Consider the following 14,929-nt stretch of genomic DNA (forward strand, 5'->3'; position numbering starts at 1 on the left):
GTGTCACATAGCCATGCCCAAGCTGCTTCTTCCGTATTGGTTCATTCATTCACTCGTTCATTCATTTATTCAACAAGTGGTAAAGAGAGCATCTCCTGGGCCATGGGTTGAGGATGACTAGAATGAACATGACTAAGTCCTGGCTCTCAAGAGGTTTGTAGGTCAGGACAGCTGTAGGGCAAACATACTAGAAATGACAGTATCAAGAAAATTATGCCAAGAGCCGGGAAAGCTGTAGAAGGGACTGGAAGTTTCCCAGGGCAGAGCCGGGAAAGCTGTAGAAGGGACTGGAAGTTTCCCAGGGAAGAGAAATCACTGCTGCTGGTGGTGAATAACAATGATAATAATAATAAGAAGAACAGAATCTAGCAGGCACCTTGCTAAGCATTTTACAGGAAGCATTCAGACGACTTTACTTGGATCGGGTCTTACAGAAGATTAAGGCATTGATGGGCAGAGATGAGCTGGGTGTTGGGCAGTGCTGCCATTTCAGAAGGATAGCATCGCAGACAGAAGAAGAGTATGACCAGGGCACAGAGGTGGGGAGTTGCTTGGTGGGGAGTGTGCAGGGCAAGCACCCAGAGGCCAATCTGGCTGGTAAGTTATGGGCATGAAGGAGAGGACTGCAAAGTCTTGGCGAGAGGGGTAGGAAGGGGCCAGATCACAATGGGCCATGAATATCAGAGTCAGGAGTTGGTACTTTATTTAGTAGGCAGTAGGGGAGCCATTGAGGGTTTTTGAGCAGGGGGCGACATGATTAGAGCTGTGCATTAGGAAAATGAATCTGGCAGCGGTGTGTAGAACAACCAGAGACGTGGGACTTAAGAGAGCTGTGCAGGGAGGCAGATGCCGCACCTGGTGACTGGCATGGCGTGGGTCTTGTTGGGTGAACTGGAGAGGCCTGGGGGAGCTGTGATAAGGGCCTTCCCAGGGGACAGCGGTGATGGTGAGGCAAAGATGGGTGCCAAAGAAATCAGGAAACGTCTGTGAACGGGTACACTAACTGAGGGTAAAGATGAGGACGGGGAAGGGCTGGAGGCTCCAAGGTCTCTGCGAGGTTGAATGGGTGGGTGACATGGCAGTCATCGAAGCAGGGACTCACAGGTTGTTGCCGGCTTCAGGAGAGACACGAGAGTCTGCTTGTCCAAGTGTCAGGCTTGTGCTGCTGGGGTTGTGGGCTTGGATCTCAAGAGAAGCTTGGAATTAGAGATCAGTGCTTCCATTGCCTGCAGGGAGGTGACGGCTGAAAGTTCCGAGTGGTAGAGGACTCCCGAGAGCCTGGAGAGAACAGGGGAGAGCTGGAGTTGGAGCTTTGTGCTGTGGCTACATTTAGGGGAGAGCGTAGGGGACAAAAGAGACAGAGAAGGAGGGTTAGAGACACTGTGGGTGGGGGGTGGGGGGTGCAGTGGGCAAGGCAGCCAAGAGATGTGAGAATTTCCCTCACCGGCCCACTGCTCAAACCAAGGCCCCAGACTTGAGGTTTCCCCGGAGGCCCTCTTACTCCTCTTCCGGATGGAGCAGACAGAAGTGGGAATCAATGCAGGGGAAAGCAGGAGCCGATAAGAACAATTGCTCTCTGCCTTGGGATTCCTGAGACCCTCAGCTCTCAGCACACTCAGGGGCTATTAGGTTCGGGCTGATGATTTGGCTACAAACCACCCTGCCAGGCTCCTCTTTCTGAGGTAGGTGGCACCCTTGTCTTGTCATCCCCTGGACAGGTTTGACCATCCTCTTCCTCGGCACTGGAGATCACCCTGGTCCGCAGCTGGCTCCCTCTGTCTTGGGCCCTGCTCCAGCCCCTGGGCTGGTGACGCCCAGGACCCCCAGCATCCCCAGAACTGTGGGGTTTAGGAAGTAGGGGGGATAGGACCCAGAACCTCGTTTCCCATTGAGGAGGAGCAAGGCGTGGGAGGTGGTGCAGGCCCCCACCCTCCCGGAGGGGACCCGCAGTCCTAAATGCCCCCGCGCCTTCTCCATATTGTGGGAAAAGCTGCTGCATCCATCACTGTCAGGCGCCGAGTTTGAATAAATTTGAATGCACTGAGCCGTGGGCTGCAGTTTCTATAATATCACTTTCCAGTTTGAATATTTCACTTACTTTTTTTTTTTTGAATTTCTTTTTATCCAACAGTTTCTCCTCCTTTTCATCTCCCCCCACTGCAGCCACTGGATGTAGAAAGGACAGTGTCTTGAGAGTGTCTGAGATGGGAAGAAACCAGGCCTTTGGCACCTTTGGCATCTCTGTCCTCCCTCCCGCCACCCCCACCCAGCACATGTGCTCCCTGGGCTGGGAGCTCCATCTCCCCACCGTCTGTGTAGATGGGGATTCAGCACTTGGAGAATAAGCCACCCTGAAACTCCAACCCTTGCATATGGGCAGACCACGTATGCCAGGGTCCTGCTTCTTTCCTACGGGGGACTGAGGCCCTCACCTACGGACACTCATCACACACACACGCACACACACACACACGCACGCGCGCGCACACACACACCCCTTCTGATATAGTAACTTGTACCTAAATGTTAATGGCAGATTGCAATTTCCCACTAGGAAGCTAGCTCCTAAGTCCCTCCAGCCACTGTCCTGCCCTCCCCCATAAATGCGGACTCCCAATTACAGATGCCCTCTCCATCTTCCTGTACCTCTTCACTCTCCATCCATCAGTATGGTATCAATACCGCCAGCTTTCTGGACACGGGTTGCTGGGAGGGAGCACTCCAGAGAACCACCCCTGGCTCCTGGCCAGAAGCCCCATGATTTTCTAGACTATGGTTAGTGCCATCCCCACTTCTCACCCAGAGCTCAGGGATCAGGAGGGACTGGGGTGCACACAGGGAAAGCGAGCATCCTGGAACAAAATGACTCAGAACTGCATTGGAGAATGGATCCAAATAGGGATGGGGAGGTGAGCAGGTTGAGAAGGGTTCTGGGGACCCTCTGAGTCTGTATTTTTCTTTAGTGGCATCTGGTCACACTGTCCTTTGGACCATATATAAGGTACCCCTGCTACATAGATAATCTCGAGAGGGCAGTGACCATTCAGGAGGCTCGGTGATACTGACATCGATGAGGACATTCTGCTTTATGGGGCACACTAATTGGCTCGAGGGCCACTGAGTGCCCCAATCATCTAAAAAGGACCCACACTGACCATATGTGGATCCCTGCACCTCCAAGGAGTCATCCAGACCATCTCCCAAGGAGACATTATTCACAGAGCACATGCCACTCGTCCCTGCCAGAAAGGGTAGACTTCCTTTGGCTCCTTCTCCTCCCCCAACAATGCCCACATCTGCCACACAGTAGGTATGTATGGGGGTAGGGTGTGAGGGGAAGCAGGAAGCATAAAGTCTCAGTGAATCTGTGACTTTTAGAGGTGATGCCGCAGAACCCCACTCTGTGTCTGGTCTTATGTGCTCATAGTTAGTGAGACAAGGCAGGAGACAGGAAGAAATGGTTGGATTTGGGGGACTCAGTATGTGATTGGGGAAGTGAAATTGTCGTTAAGAGTAATATTTATTTCTACTTCACACCATGCAATGGTCAAAAGGGCTTTGAGCAGATTTAGGACACGCACATACACACACACACACGCAGGGATCAAAACAGTTTCCAAAAATAAAGGATAATCAGAAACCATTTAAAGGCAGGAGAAAGATAAACGGATGAAGACTCTGGCCAGGGGAGTGTCTGCAGTTAGCGTGGCCAGCACAGGATGAGGGCCCAGGCTGTAATTGTCCACCTGTCAAGAGGCTCACCTGTATGGGTTCAGGTAGTCAGGGAAGGCTTTCTGGAGGAGGTGGAACCAGTCCGGGGACTTGACAGATGGCAGAACAAACCGGACGGTATTCCAGCGGTGGGACTGGAGTGAGGAAAGTCAAAGAAAAGAAGCTGAACGCGTAGCAAATGTTGGGTGAGGGAGGGGTTGGCAATGAAAGTGGTGAGTTTGAGGAACAGTGAGCAGGTGGCAGAGAGACAATATGTCCGGGGACAGTAAAGAGATGAGAGTCCCTTTGGGCCATTGATAGAGAGGGGATGGGGTGGTCACTGTGCTGGGAACACTTAGGAGGTACCCCAGACTAGCTTGGCCTCACCCCAATATCTCCTAATTCTAATACAAGCCCCTCAGCACCCTCTTCCTGCAGCCCCTCTTCCCCTTCTGCCCCCCATGAGCTCAAACTCAGCACCCAGCAAAGACAGCCCTCACCAGGGGAGGGTTAGCCACACCAAACAGGCCTCCCCCTAAGAAGGAGGCACATACCCCTACAAGGGCAGAAGCCTCCCCCCTCCCCCAGTGTGCCCTGGCTGGCCCTGTGGCGGGAGGGGTGCGGTGTGAAGGGAAAGGCTCTCCTGCTGCACCATGACAGATGATTGACTCGAAACAATATCTAAGGCGATCAGGATAAAGTGCTGGCCATTTCAAGGCTCAGCAGAATTCAGATTCTAATTAGACTTCTCACCACATTCCAAATAAAAATGGTTCCCCTGGTATCCTCTTTGCCTATCAGGTGTCTCTCCCTGATCGCTGGAACAAAACGCATAAAGAAAGTGATTAAAGCCATAACAAAGGCATAAAATTGGAATTATCGCTGCCACCACATCTGGGAGCATGGAGTGTCACCACACCGCCCCCTCCTCCCCAAACCTGCACACACAGAGAAATGCTGTCCCACCCCAGCTCCTGGCTGGGCACCCTGCACTGACTGCCAGCACATGGGTGAAGAGGTAGGGGGATGAGGGTTCAGGGGGAGGGATAGGACTGATGGGGGGGCGGGAGGTCCGAGGAACCGGGGATTGGAGATCAGAAGGCAAGTAAAGTGGGCAAATGAGGGGCTCCAGGCCTGGGGAGAAAGGGGTGTGTGGTCTAAGGAGTGAGGGATGGGCAGACAATGGCCACTGTCTCTAGTGTCTAAATACTTGTCAGTAGGGTAGGTCCTCTGGGCTCTTGCCTTGATGACCTCCCCACCTCCAGGACATACATGCTCGTTGGCACACACATGTAATCAGGGCTTACAAGCTGCTGTAAATTGTTTCATGCCCTCCATGTAGTGTCCATCTCTCTTGGGAGACACCGCAAGTCCCCCCACTGCCCCACTGCCCAGGCCGCCAGACCCAGGGCCGGTTTTCAGTTCCCTTTCCCTGCCTGCTTCCAACAGGGGGCACTCGCCTAGAGAGACCAGTAGGCCCCCATCCATCCCTAACATGTGTGTGCATGGCCAGCACCCAATCCAGAGACCCCAGTCCCCTGGACTGCACATTTGCACACATGCACACACACGCGTGTGTCCCATGCCTATAACAATCCCCTCCCACAGTGCCCCCTATGCTGGGAATACAGCTGAGGCGCCCCATCTCGGCGGGGCTCTGGCCTCTCTGGCTCTTTTGCCTCCCCTGCTGCCGCCCCCGTGTGCCCCTCACAGCTAGCCTGGTACCTGGTAGTACCGGGCAGCCTTGTTCCCTGCGTGGGGTGGGTAGGCAGGCGGGAGGTCCAGAGGAGGGTGAGGGAGTGGGAGCGGGGCTCTGAGCGGGGACGATATAAAATTAAAAGGTAAAAAGCAGGAACGCAAATGGAGGGTGCTTTCAGCTTTCACATTATTAATGACTCTTCAAAAAATCGGCGAGTTTTCCAATCTTCTCTGAGAAGCGCTTGAAGGAGCTCACAGATGAAACTGACCTTCAAAATGTTCTTTGGTCTTTAGTTAAGAAATTCGCTCGCCATTATGGCATCATTAGGGAAACAAGGATAAAATTACTCCATGGTTAATGACCTATAGTATCTCCCCACCAAAATTTGTTTCAGATCTAATAAAACTGTGCTTAACACACTCGGATGAGTTATGAGGACTGTTCTGCAGGGTATTAAAATGTGGAAAATAGATTTTCCGAAGCTGGGGGGACTGGACTTTTTGAATCAGATAGCAGAATGGAATTTTCTGGGCAATAAATTCTTCCATGTCTCAATTTCATCTCGCGCTCTCTCTCTCCTGCCTGCCTCTGCCCCTCTCTCTCCCTCACTCTCTCTCTCTCTCTCCCCCACTCTCTCTCTCTGTCTCCCTCTCTCTGTCTTTCATCTTTCCCTAAAATACTGAAGCAACACAGAAACGCTTCAAATTTGAAGCCTACGTAAACTTTGAAAAAAGCAGAGTGACAGAGGCCGTCTGTGTGGGGCAGGGGGAGCCCGCATGTGTGTGTTTGTGGCTATGTTTGTGGCTCCTGCCTGCCCCACAAGAGTGGAAGCAACTCTCCATCACTGCACCCAGGGCCCCTGTACACACCCAAGGTGGGGGTGACACCCTCCGTTTCTCTCTCGCCAGCCAAGCTGCCAGATCTCACCCCCTGCACCAAAATCACAGGGCACACCCATGCTACTAACCCTTCCTAGCATCGCCCCGACCTGGGGCCACCGTACACACCAATGCCAGGAGTCTGCCTATGAGAACACACCTGCCCTGTCCACTCCAGACCTCTTGGTGATGGGAAAGGGGTTGCATGGGCCTCATGAAGGGTCAAAACTGCCCTTTTTTTGCACATGTGCGTGCACATCAGCACATGCTAGCCCTCTTCATGGGACACACCCAGATGCCCCAGCCAGGCAGGCTGGCGGCTGAGACCCGAACCCCAGCCCAAGCACTGGCCGAAGGTTTTCGGGGGCTGGATACTGCCGCGGAGAGAGGTGGCTGGCGAGGTAATGGCATTTTGCTCTCTTTAAACTTTAATCTTTCCTATTAATTCCCTGCAACTGGAGAATGTGTGAGAGTTAATGTTCCGTGAACGTGTTTCGCACTCGGCAGTCTCTTCGAGCTAATTACCTTCAGGTGCTAAATGGAGGGAAATTGCAATCCATTTGGATGTGAAAAAATTTCGCCTTCCCGTCCCCTGTGAGACATCCTTTTTCCTGAGTGCTGCAGAAAGAATGCTCTCTGGGTGGGAGTTTTTTTCCTAATGTTTTTTTTCTTCGGCCCTCTCCCCCGCCCCCTTTCTCCAAGAGTCTGGGTTGTGCGGGACGGAGGAGGTTGGAGCCTGGAGGAGGCCTGGGCCTGGGCACAAGGTCTAAGTCTGGGATGGAGGCCAGGCGGGGAGAGACTTACAAGCAGGGGAGATGCCCAGGTTGGGAAACCGTCCCCTGCACCTTGGAGGCCTTGGAGTGGAAGCGTATTTACACGCTTAATAACACGCTTATTACCAGTGTTTCTCAGCTGCTAGGTTTTGAATACAGATATAATAGAATTTTACAAGCCACATAAAAGCTGTCCTTCTCCTGGACCCTGAACTGGGGTGTCTGGTAGGGCGGAGGACAGGGAATGGCGAATGGAGACAAGAAGGGAGCTCGAGGAGGGAGAGAATGTAAATGGGTCAGAGAACGGGACAGAGAAAAAAGGGAAACGGAGTGGGAAGGAGATGGGTCTCCAGATCCGGCTGCGCAAGGGCCAGTGAGGAGAGATGGGCGGGACCTCCATCTGCGTCCCAGAGAACTGGCACCCACGATAAAGGCATGAAGGCCTCGAAGGTCGGGCCAGGAAAGTGAGCTCTTGACCCTGCCCACGTTAGTGACACACCCATCCCGCCAGCCCCACCCTGATCTCTGATCTCAGACCTCCAGTGCATCCAGGCCTCACAAAAAGGACACATCTAATTACACGTCCTCCCTCTACCCTGATCCCAACCCACCAGCCTTTGCAAACCCCATTCCTTAGCCCAGGTTGGACCAGGCAGCGGCCCAGATGTAATCTTTTGCTTCCACCTGACAGGGAACAGTTTGATTTGAAACACAAAGGACAGAGTCCCTACCCCCAAGTGAGTGGCACTCCACTTGAAAGAGGATGTGGACCCCCATGAAGGGCCTGGGTTTTACCCTCCATCTGGAATTCTCTCTCAGACCTCACCTGCGTTTGACTTGTGAGGGAAAAGCTGTTCTTTCTAACACTGAAGAGCCTTCTTGGCGACAATATATTGGGAAAATACTGGAATGGCTTGGGTTTACTTATTTGACAAGAGTTTATTCTGAGAGAGTTTCAAATATATATATTTTTAAATCCATATACCTATTAGCTGGTTTCAACAACTAAATACATAGAGCCGATCCTATTTCTTCCATCCGCCAGGACTGTTGGGACACAGACATCAAATCAGCTCACCCGCAAATATTTTAATATGCATTTCTAAAAGCTAAGGACTCTTTTAACATTACCCCAGTAGCATCGTCTCACTTAAATAAAAAATGAGCTATAATTCCTTCCTCTCACCAGAGTAAGGAATAATTGAATAAGGAATAATTCCTTATTCAAATTTCCCTGAATTGGTTTCTAATCCAGGCCCACACACTGGATGTGGTCAATGTGGCTTTTAGTCTTCTTTTATTCCATAGGTTACACTTTCTTCCCCTTTCTTGCAATTTGTTGAAGAAATTGTGGGCCATTTGTCCTACAGAACTGCCCTCCTCATTCCAGGATTTTGCTGAGGGCACCCCTGTGGTATCATTTAACATGTTTCTCTGTCCTTTGAAATTGGTAGATTCCAGAATCACTTGGTTTCAGCTTTGATTTTTTGGCAAGAATATTTCAGGGGTGGCATGAAATTCCTATTACATCACATCAGGACCACATAATTTCTCATCGCTTCTCTTTTTATAATATTAAGATTAATCAGCAGGTTTGGTTGCTGTTGGCCGGATCTATCCATTACAAAGTTCTCCTTCAGCTTTTTTCCCTCCATCAGCTTTTCACTTAATGGTTTTAACAGCCATTTACTATCATTGACTAGATCCATTATTTCATTAGGTGCCTCTGTATTTGTTTTGAAACTGTTTCTTTTCTTCCAGCTTTTTATTTTGAGGTACCTTAAACTGTCCAGCCAAGTTCACTGTTGCAATGAATGCTCATATACTCTGACCCAGAAGAGCAATTGGTAACTGTTTCCACACTGGGTTAAACCATCTCTCCCTTCTCTTTCTGAAACCCTTGTGTGTTAGCGGCTGACCTGAATGGCACTTCATCCCAAAAGACTTCCGCAGTTATCTTTAAGACCAGGGATATCCGTCTGTACTGAACAGTGTGACGATCACTTTCAGGTACTTTTAAATTTTGCCTCATTTATGAGTTCATATGCAAAACCCTTCAATTGTCTCAGTCATGCTCTTTGTAACTGCCCCTCCCTCACCCCAGGCTTCCTGTCATCTGATCCACTAAAGGTTATATATCAAACCCTCCACTTTGGCCTCAAATCCTAGATCCCCTTGGGTCCCTCCCACTTACAGAATGAGTTGGAGAGAAATCCCAAGGGCGTATCAGTGGTATTTGGTATTTTTTTTTTTTTTTTTTAAGATTTTATTTATTTATTTGACAGAGAGAAATCACAAGTAGATGGAGAGGCAGGCAGAGAGAGAGAGGGAAGCAGGCTCTCTGCTGAGCAGAGAGCCCGATGCGGGACTCGATCCCAGGACTCTGATATCATGACCTGAGCCGAAGGCAGTGGCTTAACCCACTGAGCCACCCAGGCGCCCCTATTTGGTATTTTTGTATCTTGTGGAGGACTTAGCTCTTTGCCAGCCTGGTGGTGTTGGTACCCCTGCCTGGTTTTGGGGAATTCTGGTTAACAGTTTCTTCTCACCCCCGAAACTTACAAAATCCAAATACTAAAAGTTTATAATAAACAAGTACCTAAATCATGCAACAATTATAAGCTGTACCTAAGAAAAACATCTTTTCCTAGCAGTGCCCTGTGTTGTTCTACTGTCCCCAGCCCAGGCAGGTGCAAGACAAAGCAATGCAGCCAGACCAGGGAGCTGCCCCTCCACTCCTCACGACTGAGGAGCCTCTCTTGGGTGGACCCGCCTGGACAGGATCAGGCAGGACTGCCCCAGCCAGCTGATAAGTAAATCTCCTTGTTGGATTTTTCCTTTTATCAATAAGTAATATCCCACTTTATCCTTCAACCTCTCTGTGTTGAATGTAAGAGCTTTTTCTCTTACACTCTTGTTTGATATCAATGTTGCTAGCCCACATTCCTTCTGGTTAATATTTGCCTAGCACATCTTGTTTTATATCTTCATTTTCAATCTTTCTCTGTGACCTTATATTTTAGGCAAGTCTTTTGTGAACATCCTATGCCTGGATTTTTTAAAAACCCAAATTGAAAGTCTCTTTTAATGGGAAAATTTGATATGTCTACCTTCATTATGATTAATGCATTTGGACTTCTACCATCTCTGTGTTTTCTGTTTTGATTTTTTCTTTTTTTTTGCGTTCCCTCTTCTATACCTTCTATAATATTGATGAGTTTTCTTTATTCTGTTTTTTTTTTTTAATTTTCTTTTTTACTGGTTTGGAAGTTAAGCATTCTATTTCCAGACAAATAGAGTTATCCTTAATTTTTAAAACATGCGTATGTTACTTAAAGACTAATGTTAATGTGTATTTCTGTTCTCTTGTTAAACAAAAGAAGGATCTTAAAATGTTAAATCAATCTCTTCCATTTCTCGTGTAATTTATTGATTAGTATTTTAGTTCCACCATATTTTTGTACTCTTTCAAAAAGTTATTAATATGAATTATTGTTGTTAAGATTTACCTACATATTTACCAATTTCTTTGCTCGCAATGGTTTCTGTTAGCCTAATTCTTCCTTTTGGGTTCAATTTCCTTCTCACTGAAGTCTTTTAGAAATTCTTCTAGCAAGGATCTATGAATGGTAACCTCTTTCATTTTTATCTGAAATTGTCTCTGTGTGTTGAATGATAATTACCTGGGGTATAGTTTTCTAAGTTGACAGTTATTTCCTTTAGCATTCTGAGGCTATAATTATTTCTCTTCTGGTTCCTATCACTCCTAATGAGAAGCCTGCTGCCTGTCTGATTGTCTTTATGCTGGTAGCTTTTAAGATTTTTTATCTTTGATGTTCTGCAGAATCACTAATGTTTTTAGGTGTAAATTTTCATTTATTCTGCTGGAAATCCAGCTGTGTTCCTTCTTATTGGGAATTTTTTTTTTCATTCAATACTGGTCAATTTGCCACCTTTGAATCTTTATATATCGCTACTCTCCTTTTTCTCTCTGTTTTCTTCTTCTGGAATTTCTAGTATCTCTATTGGGACTTCTCATTTTATTTCTCACTTCTTAACTTCTCCTTCATATTTTCCATTACTTTTTTTTTTAAGATTTTATTTATTTATTTGAGAGAGAATGAGCGAGAGAGAGCATGAGAGAGGAGAAGGTTGGAGAGAGAAGCAGATTCCCCAAGGAGCTGGGGGCTCAATGCAGGACTTGATCCTGGAGGTCCGGGATCATGACCTGAGCCGAAGGCAGTAGCTCAACCAACTGAGCTACCCAGGTGCCCCAATATTTTCCATTACTTTAACTTTCGGAGGGTACTTTCCAATTTGCCTTCCAATTCACTAATTCTCTCTTTAGCAGTGTTATCAACTGTTCAACCACTCCACTGAGTTGTTTTTATTTCAATATTTTATTTCTACAAATTTTATTTCGTTCTTCTTAAATTTTACTTTTCTTTTCCATTATGCCTTATTCTTGTCTTTTGGATTTTATTCTTTCCTTTTTAAAGGGAATATTTTAAATATACTTATTTAAAAGTATTTTCCATATTATTTTGTTACCTATAGAGTTATTTGAATTTGCCAGTGTATTGTATGTGCTGGTTCTCTTTTTGGTAGTGGTTCATTTTTTTTTTTTAAGATTTTATTTATTTATTTGACAGAGAGAGAGAAAGAGAGAGAGAGAGAGAGAGATACAAGTAGGCAGAGAAGCAGGCAGAGAGAGAGGAGGAAGCAAGCTCCCTGCTGAGCAGAGAGCTGGATGTGGGCCTCGATCCCAGGACCCTGAGACCATGACCTGAGCTGAAGGCAGAGGCTTAACCCACTGAGCCACCCAGGTGCCCACATTTTTTTTTTTTAAGATTTTGTGTATTTATTTGACAGAGAGAACTAGAGAGCACAAGTAGGGGGTGCAGCAGAGGGAGAGGGAGAAGCAGGATCTCTGCTGGGTAGGAAGCCTGGTGCAGGGCTCGATTCCAGGACCCTGGGATCATGACCTGAGCTGAAGGCAGACACTTAACTGACTGAGCCACCCAGGCACCCCTGTAGTGATTCATTTCTTCTTGTGGTTCAAAGTTCTTTACTGCGAACTCACTTCCAGTAGAACTTGGTTTCTGTAAGACACTTACATGCCCTTGGCCGTATAAGAGTCATTGTGTCAGGTAGTTTGGCCTCTGCTGGGACTCTATGGGTGTCACTATTTTTGGACATTTTATTTGTTATTTTCTTGAGTTTCCTACACCTTGCAAGTAGTGCAAATTTACACTGCACATCTATGTTCAGCACAGACTTGGGTTTCTAATTTCTCTTAGAATAATCTTTATTCCACTCTCAGCCACAGAAAAATGACAAGCTTCTCTAATGAGTCCTCATCCTGAGTGGAGTTTTCTCGTTCCTGTTTCATGGATAAGTAATACTTCATGGCTCCTAAGTTTATGAAGGAAACTCAGCTCCAGTCTGCCAAAATGCAGTGGCCTGGGGATCACCCTTTTTTTTTTTAAGATTTTTTTTTATTTATTTGACAGAGATGGACAGAGAGAGAGAAGGAACACAAGCAGAGGGAGTGAGAAGGAGAAGCACGCTTCTTGCTGAGCAGGGAGCCCTATGCAGGGCTCAATCCCAGGACCCTGAGATTATAACCTGAGCCAGAGGCAGATGCTATCTGCTGAACCACCCAGGTGCCCCTGAAACTCATTCTACTATCCTCATCACTGTTAAACTTTAGCTTTTCTGACATAGTACTGGACTCAAGGCCTCTGTAAGTTCCCCATGGCCATTTTGGTTCTGAGTTTTCTTTTCATTCCTGGCACTTAGAAACTTCCATTTACTGTTTTAAAATGTGGTTATATACTTTTCAGTTGTTATATTTTGTATGTTTTTAAATTTATCATAAGCAATTATGAAGTTTATATTTCTTTTTTTAAAAGATTTTATTTATTTATTTGACAGAGAGAGAGCACAAGCAGAGGGAGTGGCAGGCAAAGAGAGAGGGAGAAGCAAGCTCCTTGCTGAGCAGAGAGCCTGATGTGGGGCTTGATCCCAGGACTCTGGGATCAAGACCTGAGCTCAAGGCAGACACCTAACCAACTGAGCTACCCTAAAGTTTATATTTCTTATATTTTTATATATCTTATATATTTATACTTAGGCACCCCTAAAGTTTATATTTCTAGTGACAAACATCTTCCTATATGAACTCAGTCTGATATGTTGTTCTGAAATCTCCTCATATTCTTGTGTTTATGATCCAGTTCATCTTTTCCACTAGGTTATGAACACATGTAAGTAGAGAGAGTATTTACTATTTATATTTTTATCCCACTCAAGTACCTAGCCCAGTTTTCTGCACTGAGTAGGTCCTTAGTAAGTGTTGATATTTCTCTTGTTATTTTACCATCTCTAATCTCGATGTTCAGAAGGGACAGAAAACCAGATTCTGGATCTGCTATGAGCATTTAAAGTATACAGGCAGTCTGTTCAGCCCTTGAATCATCTGAATTTCATTATTCATGGATAACATCTTCCTCAATCACCTTCAAGGACAAGTCATCATCTATAAGACCAATGTTTCTCAAAGTGCAGGGTCATTAGCAGGGTCATGAAATCAATTTAATGAAATAGAATAAAATAGAAAATAAAATACCAAGGTGCATCACATATGTAAGTATAGGTACTGCTTACTGAAATTTTGTTTCAGAGCTGTGTGTGTGTGTGTGTGTGTGTGTTTATGAGAGAGAGAGAGAATGCTGGGTGACCATGCAAAATGTATTTCAGGCTGTGAGTTAGGGTAAAAATGTTTGAGAGTCACTGATTAGACTTTTCTCTGAGATCCCACTCAAACTTTCACCCATTTCTGGCAGGCCCATCTTCAAGAGCAAAGATTAATTACAAAGCTAGGAAAACTCAAGGCCTATCTTTTTCCTTATAAAATTCTTAGAGTACATCATACCCCAGGGAGGAGGGCAGCTTCCATAAAGGTCTATGCTGTCCTAAATTAGAAGCTCCACAAATGGTCAAGGATACTCAGTAACTCGCAGATATTCCCTGTGCCCCAGGCCTTTGTACTTCACCTTAATATGCCTGCCAACTCTCTGGAAAGGCCTTTCAGCTGATGTTTAGCAGGACTCTGAAACTGTTGAGACCTGTTTCTCTGGGGTCTTGACCTCTATACAGCTCCTTGAATGTGGTTCTCAAGGCCATCACTAAATATCCACCTGGGAGAACACCCGGGCAATTACTCCCCTGCACTTAGCTCCCAGGGAAATTATCATCTATAGAAATCTCCTATACAGTATAGAAGGTAGACGCGCCAGCTGCAAAGACTTCAAGCATCAACATTGTTCTTGAGAAGGGCCCCAGAACCTCTTCCTCCTCTGTACTATCTTGAATGTCTGCATATCACACAGGGATTCAACCCATTTCATCTACAATGAACCCCGGTATGAAGGGATTTTAGTGTCATTTAAGTTCCACATTCAGTATATCCCAAGGTTCCAAAATAAAGAGTCAGTTAGTTCTCTAAAAAATCAAACTGATGTTGGGGCACCTGGGTGGCTTAGTTGGTTAGGCGATTGCCTTTGGCTCAGGTAGTGATTCTGGAGTCCTGAAATCAAGTCCTGCATCGGGCTCCCTGCTCAGCAGGGAGTCTACTTCTCCCGCTGACCTCTCTCCTCTCATGTTCTCTCTCTTTCTCAAAGAAATAAATTTTTTAAAAAGATTTTATTTATTTATTTGACAGACAGAGATCACAAGTAGGCAGAGAGGCAGACAGAGAGAAGGAAGCAGGCTCCCTGCTGAGCAGAGAGCCTGATGTGGGGCTCCATCCCAGAATCCCAGGATCATGACATGAGCCGAAGGCAGAGGCATGGAGCCACCCAGCT

The 14,929-nt window shown here is 46.7% G+C and overlaps 1 long non-coding RNA gene across 1 annotated transcript; it reads right to left on the bottom strand.

Annotated features, from left to right (window-relative positions):
* Window positions 1–680: 680 nt before the first annotated feature.
* LOC106005516 lies at window positions 681–9,325 on the bottom strand. The gene is made up of 3 exons (XR_001178919.2): window positions 3,763–9,325; window positions 2,099–2,199; window positions 681–1,278 (listed from the first exon to the last, which is right to left on the bottom strand). It is a non-coding gene; the product is annotated as an uncharacterized LOC106005516 (long non-coding RNA).
* Between the last annotated feature and the right edge of the window lie 5,604 nt (window positions 9,326–14,929).

This window comes from Mustela putorius, unplaced genomic scaffold, assembly GCF_011764305.1.
Source record: "Mustela putorius furo isolate JIRA1106 unplaced genomic scaffold, ASM1176430v1.1 tig00003909_pilon_pilon_pilon, whole genome shotgun sequence".
NCBI classification, from domain to species: domain Eukaryota; kingdom Metazoa; phylum Chordata; class Mammalia; order Carnivora; family Mustelidae; genus Mustela; species Mustela putorius.